This window comes from Arachis ipaensis, chromosome B10 (genome assembly GCF_000816755.2).
Source record: "Arachis ipaensis cultivar K30076 chromosome B10, Araip1.1, whole genome shotgun sequence".
NCBI lineage: Eukaryota > Viridiplantae > Streptophyta > Magnoliopsida > Fabales > Fabaceae > Arachis > Arachis ipaensis.
The window spans coordinates 32,960,407-32,971,187 of NC_029794.2; the positions used below are offsets into that span (position 1 = coordinate 32,960,407).

At 36.9% G+C, this 10,781-nt stretch overlaps 1 pseudogene; it reads right to left on the reverse strand.

Annotated features, from left to right (window-relative positions):
* LOC107620495 lies at positions 5,977–8,871 on the reverse strand (annotated as a pseudogene).

Here is a 10,781-nt window from a genome sequence, read left to right on the forward strand (position 1 = left end):
CCATCAGAGAAACTGCTTAACAATTGTCATGTTTCCAGTTTTTGGTTGTTTTCTGGTTCATAGTTTGTTTCTTAGTTCATAGTTTATTTCCTTAATAAAAGTACTTGATGTTTCATGCATGTATTTATTTTGCTACATATAGAAGTAGGCAAGGAACTAAGTTTGGTGTTCCCACACCAACTTAGGTTCACAGAATCACAAGCATACATGCATGCTAACTACCTCTCAAGTGCTTGGGGAACAAGCAATTTTCAATATCTTTTGTAGGAAGTCATTCAAATCTCTTGGAGGAAAAAGTACATCATCATGGACAGAGGAAGGATATATAACCCAACAATGATGATGACACAGAGGAAACAAATAGACTCCAAGAGGTTGTATTGTTCTCTGACTGATTCTAGTTCAAGTATGTTAATTGAAAGTGCAAATGTCCCCTGTTGATTTGTATCTTCTTAGATTCATTTACTGTCTGCGAGTTTGTTTGGTTTCATGCTATTATGGCTTACTAGTCTAAGTGCTTGATTCACTTTCATCTTACTTGAATTATATGCTTTGTCCCCTGCATTTTCAATTCAATAAAAAAAATGTTTGAATGTGAAGTGAGATAGTTCTCTGTTAGATAGAAGTAAAATAAAAGTAAGTGGTGGTATGTGTGTGATTGTATAATAGCTCACCTTTAATGAATAAGAACACTAGAATGTCTCCTTTTAAGTAGAAAGTAGCTGCTGTCTATGAATCTCAATTGAATAAAAATCCTTGGTTAGAAAGAAAAACAAAAAGAAAAAAAAAGGGAGAAAAAGAAATAGCCAAGAAGTGGCAGAACAAAAGAAAAACGAAAAGAAACAAAGCTGGACACCAATAGCTTGAAATTTAGAATATATGCCTGTGGTGTCTTTGTATTAGGATCTGCTTGGACTATTAAGCTCTTTGGAGTGCATCAACACTTGATAACTTGGGTTAACTAACCCGGGATCATCAGCTGAAAGTCCACTATCAAGAGCAACCTAACTACAAGGCATTTAGTAGCCCAAAGAGGTGCTGGGCATCAATGTTCTAAGAAGGAATGTGAGCCAAGTGTCTATAGTGAATAATGTGTCAAGTATAAAGAAAAGGACATGAACTTGCTACACATGACGCTCAAATAAAGCTTATGAACAAGACAATAGCCAAGGATAAAGGAATAATGAGAGGTCATAGCAGTATGCTACTTGAAGCTTGAAGGAGGCTTTCTAGGCTTAAGAGTTAATAAGAGGTGAGTGTGTACATATCCACATAACACCCCATGAACTACCAATAACACTCTACTAGCATGAACATCCTCTTCCATTTCATTCTTTCTTCTCAATAAATCATTTCTTCTTGGGGACAGACCTTGCTTTAGCCTCCTGGACTCTTTGATAAGACTCCTGAGCGTTTGTCTTCGCCATCTCTGAAAAAACAATAGATAATAGATTAAGACAAGTCGGGAAGGTCAATTAGACAAGTCGGTGATCTAACAAATTCAAATAAAAGCTACCTAGCTGTGCTTGGACAAAGGTCGGGGACCCCTGGAGAAACTTTTTAGTGTCCAAATATGGGGCTTTCCCCCACACTTTTCGGAGGAATCCCACAATGGCTGCTTCTACCTCGTCCAGGTTGTCCAGACCATATTTCTCGCAGGGGGAGGCCTCCAGCCAGTATAAAGGAAATCAGGGAGAAGAATTATCATCCAGAAAAAAGGGGTGGTGACCCTCTACAGCTTGAACTTTGAAAAAATAATTTTTAAAGTCATGGAAGGATTCGTCAAAAAGGGTAAAAACTCTCCGACCCTGTATGGCTTGGAAAGACACCCACTGTTACTTATTGTTTAGCCCACTGAAGGGTTTGGTCATATGGAAGAGATAGAAAAAAATCTTCAAAGAAGTCGGGAACTCCAAAACTTGGCTAATAAATTGATAAATTTTCAAAAAATCCCAAGAGTTGGGGTGAAGCTGGGTAGGGGCAACTCGGCAGTGATGCAAAACAGATATCTCAAAATTTGAAAAAGGAAGAAAAACACCCAAGCGGGTGATCATACACTCATACATAAAGAAAAAATGAGGGGCCGCCTCATTGACCCTCCCAAAGCAAACCCGGTCTTCAGGACCTGGGACTACCAATTCATACTTCGGCTCGTCCTCCTCAGAAGTACAAATTCTGTGGTGAGTGCGAAGGTTGGTGATAAACTCAGTATCGACCGAGGGTTCCTCCCCTAGGACCGTGACATCAACCCACTGAGAAAGGATATCTACGGAAGCCATTTCTTTTTCTTAAAAAGGTAACAAAAAACCTACAAGGGAAAAAGAAAAGGAAAATAAAAAACACGGTCTCTAAAGGAGGGAATACGGAACTGAAGTCTACAAACCAACCTATCTACAAAGTAAAGGCATGCGAATAGAAAAGCATGTTACAAAAAAGAACTAACCTTTATCTGAAAATGAGGGTTGGAGAAAACGAAAGCCTTCGAAGATACAAAAATGCAGCACGAACAAATGAAGGGGAAATTTGAAAAATCGCAGAAACGAAACAATGAAAGAGAGGGAAAGTATTTATAAGTATGTTAGGGGCACAATAGTAAAAACGGGGCAGTCATTAATAAAAATGCACCGTTACCAAGACCATCAATCCCTACGCACATCCCTAACGGACACGACGCTTGATTAGACGGTTTTTTAGGTTTTCTTTAGTTACCGGTTCGGTTTGGTTTGGTTAGGGTTTTTAGTGTCAGAACCGAAAACCGAATCGAACCGCATAAAAAACAGCAAAACATGAATTTTTCGGTTTTTAGTTTATTTGGTTCTCGGTTTTTTTGGTTCGGTTGATCGGTTTTGTTCGGTCCGGATCGATTTTGTTCGGTTCGGATTGGTTTTTTGAACACCCCTAACATCACCTACACACTAAATCCAGCTATTGTTGGGAGTGGGAATCGATCCCGGGCGTGGCTTAATATGAGGCAAACTGATTTGTCACTCACATACTGCCTCAGCCACTAATGGGTGGAGTTTGAACTAGGCCCTTAAGGCCTTGGTGTCGTGTCTATTACTCACCACCTTGCCAAACTAGTAAATTCCACTAAAATGGGCTTGCAAGGTGTATTAAACGGTTATGGGCTTGCAAGGTGTATTCAACTTTTGGTGCTGTGACACCAATCTGGTGAGGTGCTGAACGAATACTAAAAGCGGAGAGAAGATAGAGCACCTTTCCCCAGGTAACTAATGTAGCTGAGTTTAACCAAAGCTACTCTCCTTTGTACCTCCTATGATCTTAACTGTAACATACATCATCATGTAGTTCTGTACTACTCATTGTCAAAGCAATTTTATTGCAATCTGCAACTTCAGCTGTCTAGGTTTAGATGATGACATTATATAAGGTGTTCCTGTGAATGTGGAACTTTGATGTTGACCAAGTTTCCAGTTGAACATTTGTTCTTTAGTGAGCTTGTGTATTATCAAATTAACCTCTTAAATAGTATTCAAAGGACACAATAGAATAGCTCAGCAACTTTCACACTCCATGGTGTGTGACTTAAAAAGTGGGCTGGCTATTGGGCCTCTAACTTGTAATGTCTTCCCAATTTGAAGGTGGGGGGGTGTGTCGAGGTTTTGCTCCGTTGGACTGCATTCACCAAACGCAAGTGAGGTTTTGGTGAAACTTTCGATGTCGTAACTTAGGTTGCGTTTGTTTACAAGTATGAGATACTGAGACAGGGACACAGACTTAAAATCGTGTTTGACAAATGAGATATGGACAGAGACATTATATTAAGAGACATTGAATTATTGTATTTTGTGTCCATTTTGATAGGAAGGACACTGAGATACTAACAAGAGATATAATTTATTTTTTATTTTTTTATTATTCTTGTTAATTTTTTATAATTATAATTTTTATTATTATATTTTTCTTTTCATTGAGTTATAACTCAAATGATATAGTACCTATCTACAAGAATAAGGAGGATATACAAAGTTTCGGATTAACCTCTCGTAGCAAGACGGAATATATGGAATGTAAGTTCGGCTTGTGAAGGAAAAATTCTAATATAGAGGTGAAGATTGGAGAAAATATCTTATGAAAAGTTAAGAGTTTTAAGTATCTTGGGTGCATCATACAAGATAATGGAGAGATTGAACATGATGTAAATCATAAGATTCAAGTAGGTTGGTTAAAATGGCGGAATGCGTCTGATTTTATATGTGGCAAAAAATGTCTTTAAAATTGAAAGGTAAATTCTATCACACTGCTATCATATTGGCTATGCTTTATGGTACAGAGTGTTGGGCGGCCAAAGGGGAGCACAGACATAAGCTAAGTGTGGCAGAGATGATGATGTTGAGATGGATGAGTGGTCATACGTGATTGGATAGAATAAAGAATGAAGATAGAGAGAGAGAGTTGGAGTAACACCTATTGTGGAAAAGATAATAGAATTGCGTCTCAGGTGGTTTGGACATGTGAGAAGAAGACCGACATAACACCCAGTCAGGAGAGTGGATGAGATGGAAGATGAACAAGAGGTGAAAGATAGAGGAAGACCTAAGAAGACCATCCATGAGGTGGTCAAACGAGTTCTACATGTAAACGGTTTCTCTGTAGACATGATATATGATAAAGATCAATGGCGTCGATTGATTCATGTAGCCGACCCCACTTAGTGGGACAAGACTTTGTTGTTGTTGTTTGTATTATATTTTTCTTTTCAAACTTTTTAAATGGGAAAAATGAGAATAAACTTGACTTTCATAATTTGTTCTAGTTTATCACCAAACAAAATACAAGAACACTAATTTTTGTTGTCTCTGTTCTTTGTGTTTTGTTTTCAGTGTTTTGTCTTGTCTTACTCTCAGAACCAAACACAGCCTTAGAGGGTCGGTGCTTTCTCCAAATTGATTTACTTCAAAGACTATCAAATACCTGCACAAATCCTTCAATAATAGTCATTCAATAAAAAGTATCAACTTTTTTCTTTTAAAGGATGAATCTTTTGTATTATCTTTTTACATTAAAAACCCATTCAAGGGGGATTATTGGTCAAGAGCCTAGTAGAACAACGACATTTTTTTTGCCTTTCTACATTAAAAAACCTTCCAAAAGAAAGGTTTTGCAACTACAGCATAGGTTGGCGAAGGAGAAAAAAAAATAGGAGCCATATATGTTGAATATATACTAATTTTCGAACTGTTTGTATTATATTTTTCTTTTCAAACTTTTTAAATGGGAAAAAATGAGAATAATTTGGACTTTCATAATTTGTTCTAGTTTATCACCAAACAAAATACAAGAACACTAATTTTTGTTGTCTCTGTTCTTTGTGTTTTGTTTTTAGTGTTTTGTCTTGTCTTACTCTCAGAACCAAACACAGCCTTAGAGGGTCGGTGCTTTCTCCAAATTGATTTACTTTGAAGACTATCAAATACTTGCACAAATCCTTCAATAATAGTCATTCAATAAAAAGTATCAACTTTTTTCTTTTAAAGGATGAATCCTTTGTATTATCTTTTTACATTAAAAACCCATTCAAGGGGGATTATTGGTCAAGAGCCTAGTAGAACAACGACATTTTTTTTTGCCTTTCTACATTAAAAAACCTTCCAAAAGAAAGGTTTTGCAACTACAGCATAGGTTGGCGAAGGAGAAAAAAAAATAGGAGCCATATATGTTGAATATATACTAATTTTCGAACATGAGCTGCACAAATATTGGAACATTAGTGTTCCATATGTGAAAATGTGCTTATGAAATTAATCAAAAGCTTAATTGTATGCAATGTATACCTAGATAGATAATACAGAACAAGGTTACGTTACCCATATATGTTGAATATATACTATTGTTCCTTTCCTCGCAAAAGAAAACAATGTTAACTTAGTACACAGTGTATTTTGTAACTTTATCGAGAAAGAACTGAGTTGAGTTTTGATGGAATTGAGTTACAATTCAATTCTGATAGAAATTCTAAAGTTTGGAATAAAAAAAAGTGGATTGAAATTGGAATCTAATATTTGTTAAAATGTTTGAAATAGTTATTGTGCAGTGTATGTTTGCAAGACACGATGGTGCACTCTGTTTCAAGAGATCTCTGTACTTGGTGTGGTAAGCATTCCTCACAGAACCGGCCAGCAGGCATGCCGCAGCAATCATAAACATTACCCTGAATCAACAACATAGTCATGTCAGTTCAAGTCTTAAATGCACCAAGTTAAATGGTGCACGAAATTGTGATCTCAGGCAACGGCGCCAAAAACTCTGTACGCACGTTTTAATAAATCGTTTTTTATTCACAACTTCGATACAACTAACCAGCAAGTGCACTGGGTCGTCCAAGTAATAAAACCTTACGTGAGTAAGGGTCGATCCCACGGAGATTGTTGGTATGAAGCAAGCTATGGTCATCTTGTAAATCTCAGTCAGGCGGATAATAATTGATTATGGAGTTTTCGAAAATAAATAATAAATAGAAAATAAAGGATAGAAATACTTATGTATATCATTGGTGAGAATTTCAGATAAAGGTATAGAGATGCTTTCGTTCTTCTGAATTTCTGCTTTCCTGCTGTCTTCATCCAATCAGTCCTACTCTTTTTCATGACTGGCTTTATGTAAGAACATCACCATTGTCAATGGCTACTTTTCACCCTCTCTGTGAAAATGGTCCGATGCGCTGTCACTGCATGGCTAATCATCTGGAGGCATCACCGTTGTCAATGGCTGCATCCGAAAAACATTAGTACTTTGCATTAATTCATGAGGAACAGCAGAGCTCCACACCTTAATCTATGGAGTGTAGAAACTCTACCGTTAAAAATACATAAGTGAAAGGTTCAGGCATGGCCGAATGGCCAGCCCCATAATCTAAGAACTAGACGTCCCAAGATGTCTAATACAATAGTAAAAAGTTCTATTTATAATAAACTAGCTACTAGAGTTTACAGATGTAAGTAATTGATGCATAAATCCACTTTCGGGGCCCACTTGGTGTGTGCTTGGGCTGAGCTTTAGCTTTCCACGTGCAGAGGCTTCTTTTGGAGTTGAACGCCAAGTTGTAACGTGTTTTTGGCGTTCAACTCTGGTTCGTGACGTGTTTCTGGCGTTTAACTCTAGATTGCAGCGTAGAACTGGCGTTCAATGCCCTTTTGTGTCATCTAAACTCGGCCAAAGTATGGACTATTATATATTTCTGGAAAGCCCTGGATGTCTACTTTTTAACTTAATTGGAAGCGCGCAATTTTGAGTTCTGTAGCTCCAGAAAATCCACTTTGAGTGCAGGGAGGTCAGAATCCAACAGCATCAGCAGTCCTTCTTCAACCTCTGAATCTGATTTTTGCTCAAGTCCCTCAATTTCAGCCAGAAAATACTTGAAATCACAGAAAAACACACAAACTCATAGTAAAGTCTAGAAATGTAAAGTTAACATAAAAACTAATAAAAACATCCTTAAAAGTAACTAGATTCTACTAAAAACATACTAAAAACAATGCCAAAAAGCGTATAAATTATCCGCTCATCATTAAACTTCGCGAATAATGGTATAAGTCCAAGAGAAATTATTGTGCATAATCATGTTAGATCTGTGTTGTTCAATTATCATTGTCCTGGTTAAAAAGTTGGTCTTGGAACTTTTTATGTGAAATCAATAAGAAAAGAAAGGGAAAACAATTGGAAGCAAGTGTACCAGCTAGTTATGAATAAGTAAATTGCCCAAGATCTGGAACCACTTGGTCTCGTAACTTTTCCGCAGCAGAGGCATCTAGTTACAATTATTATGATCACTTGACTTGCGACTAGGATGAAGAACGAACCCACGCCAAGGCCAGTTGCAATGTCAGAATCATATTGGCAGTACTTTCTACCATTAGCATCAACAACTAGCTTGGCCTGTATTACCAACATATACATACATTAAAGGAATCCATTACAACAATGCAAAACATTTGTTTCATGTTTTGCTTCTGAGGCTTCAACGACATCATCATGTGTGTATAACTAGTTGTGGGTAAGCTGTTATAATCCTATACCATGGTATCTTTGTTTCCTTGAAATTCACTTCTTAAATGCGATGTACATGTTTTTCCCCATCAAATGGTAATGTATGACAATAATTATTGAGTTCTGCATAACGGTATAGAAGCTTAATGGGTTTTACTAACAAGTATACTAAATTTGTATGTTTTCCAATGTGATGAACCATGAAGTATTGAAAATCTTGTTCCTAAAATGTTAAAAATAAAATAAAAGTTTGTACTTTTTTAACCCTATAGTTCCTTCTTGTCTTGCTGAAACACTTATATCCCAGCATATCCCTATGAATCTCTTCATCTCAAGTCTTTTATGAGGATCTCTAGGTCTTGGATGTTTCAACATAATGGATAAATCTTTACAACGAGCACACGAGGATTCTATGAAAGTTTGTATACATGAACTCTGTGTGATTTCGGAATCTTACTATACACAAGTATATACAGTTATTCCTAGAAGCTAATATAACTACATAAAAGCTAAATCTTATTCCCCTTTTCCCCCAAAACATAAAGACCTAGAGACTTCTACTTTGCAGGATTATGATTTGGTCAGTTAAGTTTCAACGAGAAGTCAAGAAAAATTAAGCAAACAGAGAACATACTAAAATCATATTTTGCCAATAAATAAATGAATAATCAACAGAATACATAATTTGTATGACCTTTCGAACCCAAGATTTTTCAATTATGTCATAAGCCCTAGAGCAACGAGGGGAGAGAGATAGAGAGTGTGTGTGTGTCTTACATGTTCCTCTTCTGTTCTGCAGCAACAGCAAGAGCAAAATCAATGAGATTAAAGACAGATGACAGCGAGCAACAGAGACGAAGCCATAGCTGCTCAACACCACCTTCCTTACTCTCTGTATAAATATTTTAACCAACTCATAGATATTTATTCGATGTGAATAAGTTCCTTCAAAGACCCATTTGTTGCGATTATACCAAAGAGAAGAGATTGTAACACCGAAATGTATGGCCCACTCTTTATCCTTTGTCAAGTTACTAATAAGCCAATCCTGAGTAGATAAGTTGAAAAACTCTGGATCACTATTTTGAGAAAGTAGAAGTCTTCATGTCTCCTTAGCTAGAGTACAATCTCTAAGCACATGCATGGTTGATTCTTCAACATCACCACACCTCGGACAATTAGGATTAGTTGACAAATGCCTTCTTCTCCTTTCCATATTAGTTAGAATGGCTTTGTGGGCAACTAACCAAAGGAAGGTTCTAATTCTTTTCGGACTGCACCAGCTCCATGCCAACTTGAACACTCTATCAGAAGGTGCTTGCTCCTCAAGAATAGCATTATAAGCTGTTTTTAGGTTAAACATTCCATCGGCAAAAGGCGCCCAAGCAACACGATCAGAGTTCTTCCAAAGAGAGGGCAGAGATATGGCTAAGATGCTGTCCACCACTTGCTTCGGGAGACACTCTTGCAGCTTCTTTTCATCCCAATCACTTGAAACAGTAAGAAAATTCATTAGATTTGTATAGTTATCAGTATGAGTAATCACCTTAGTTGCATGTTGGTCAAGTCTTCCAATAGTTGGCACCCAATTGTGCTTCCAAAATCTGATTTGAGATCCATCACCAACTCTCCAAGTTGTATTCTCTGCCACGTTATTCCATGTTGCACAAATGCCCTTCCACAAATTGGAAGAGTTTCTTTTTCTTGTAATATTGGGTAAAATATCACTCCCACAATTATATTTAGCTCTTATGACTCTTCCCCATAAAGTATCTTTTTTTTTCAATGAGACCCCAACCTACTTTCATCATAAAAGCATGTTTGAGGTCTTTGGCATGACGTATTCCAAGACCACCAGCATTTTTGGGCTTACTAATTTTCTTCCAACTAACAAGGTGGATCTTCTTAATTTGCTCTGTATCACTCCAAAGAAAATTCCTACATTTTTTGTCAATCAAATTACAAGTAGAAGAAGGCAGATAAGCAGTTTGCATATTATAACTAGGAATAGAGGAAATGATAGATTTCACCAGGGTGGTTCTTCCAGCAAGAGATAAATTAGAGGCTTTTCAACCATTGAATCTGGCATTGATGTTATTAATGATCCCACTATATGTAATATTACTGACTTTTGTATGTAGGAGAGGAACTTCTAAGTATTTTCTAAGGTCATCAGTTCTAGTGAAATTGAGTGTTACTGATTTCGTTTCGAACACTATTACCAACGTTATCAGAGAAAAAGATGCGAGTCTTTTCATTATTCACTTTCTGGCCCGAGCTTTAGCAAAAGGCATCAAGAACCTACTTAATGACTTCAGCTTGATCCATTTTAGTCTCCACAAAGAGAATAAGATCATTATCAAAGCATAAGTAAGACAGAATAGGTCCACCTTTTTTTTTATTAAGATGAGCTTCCAAAAGTTATGCTCCACAGCTGCATTTATGAGGTGGGACAACCTCGGAGATAGGGGGTCGCTTTGACGAATCCATCTAGATGGCAAGAATTCATCAAGAGCCTCCCCATTCCAAAGCACTCTCATTCTAACAGTTGAAACACAAGAAACAACAAGATCAATGATATGATGGGGTATACCAATATCAAGGAGGGTGTCTCTGATGAAGCTCCATTTAAGCCTATCATAAGCATTTTCTAAATCAATTTTAATTGCCATCCATCCTTTGACTCCTTTTTTGTTTCTCATTGAGTGAATAACTTCTTGGGTAATTATAATATTATCTGAAGTGTGCTTTCTAGGAACAAAATTGCATCGAGT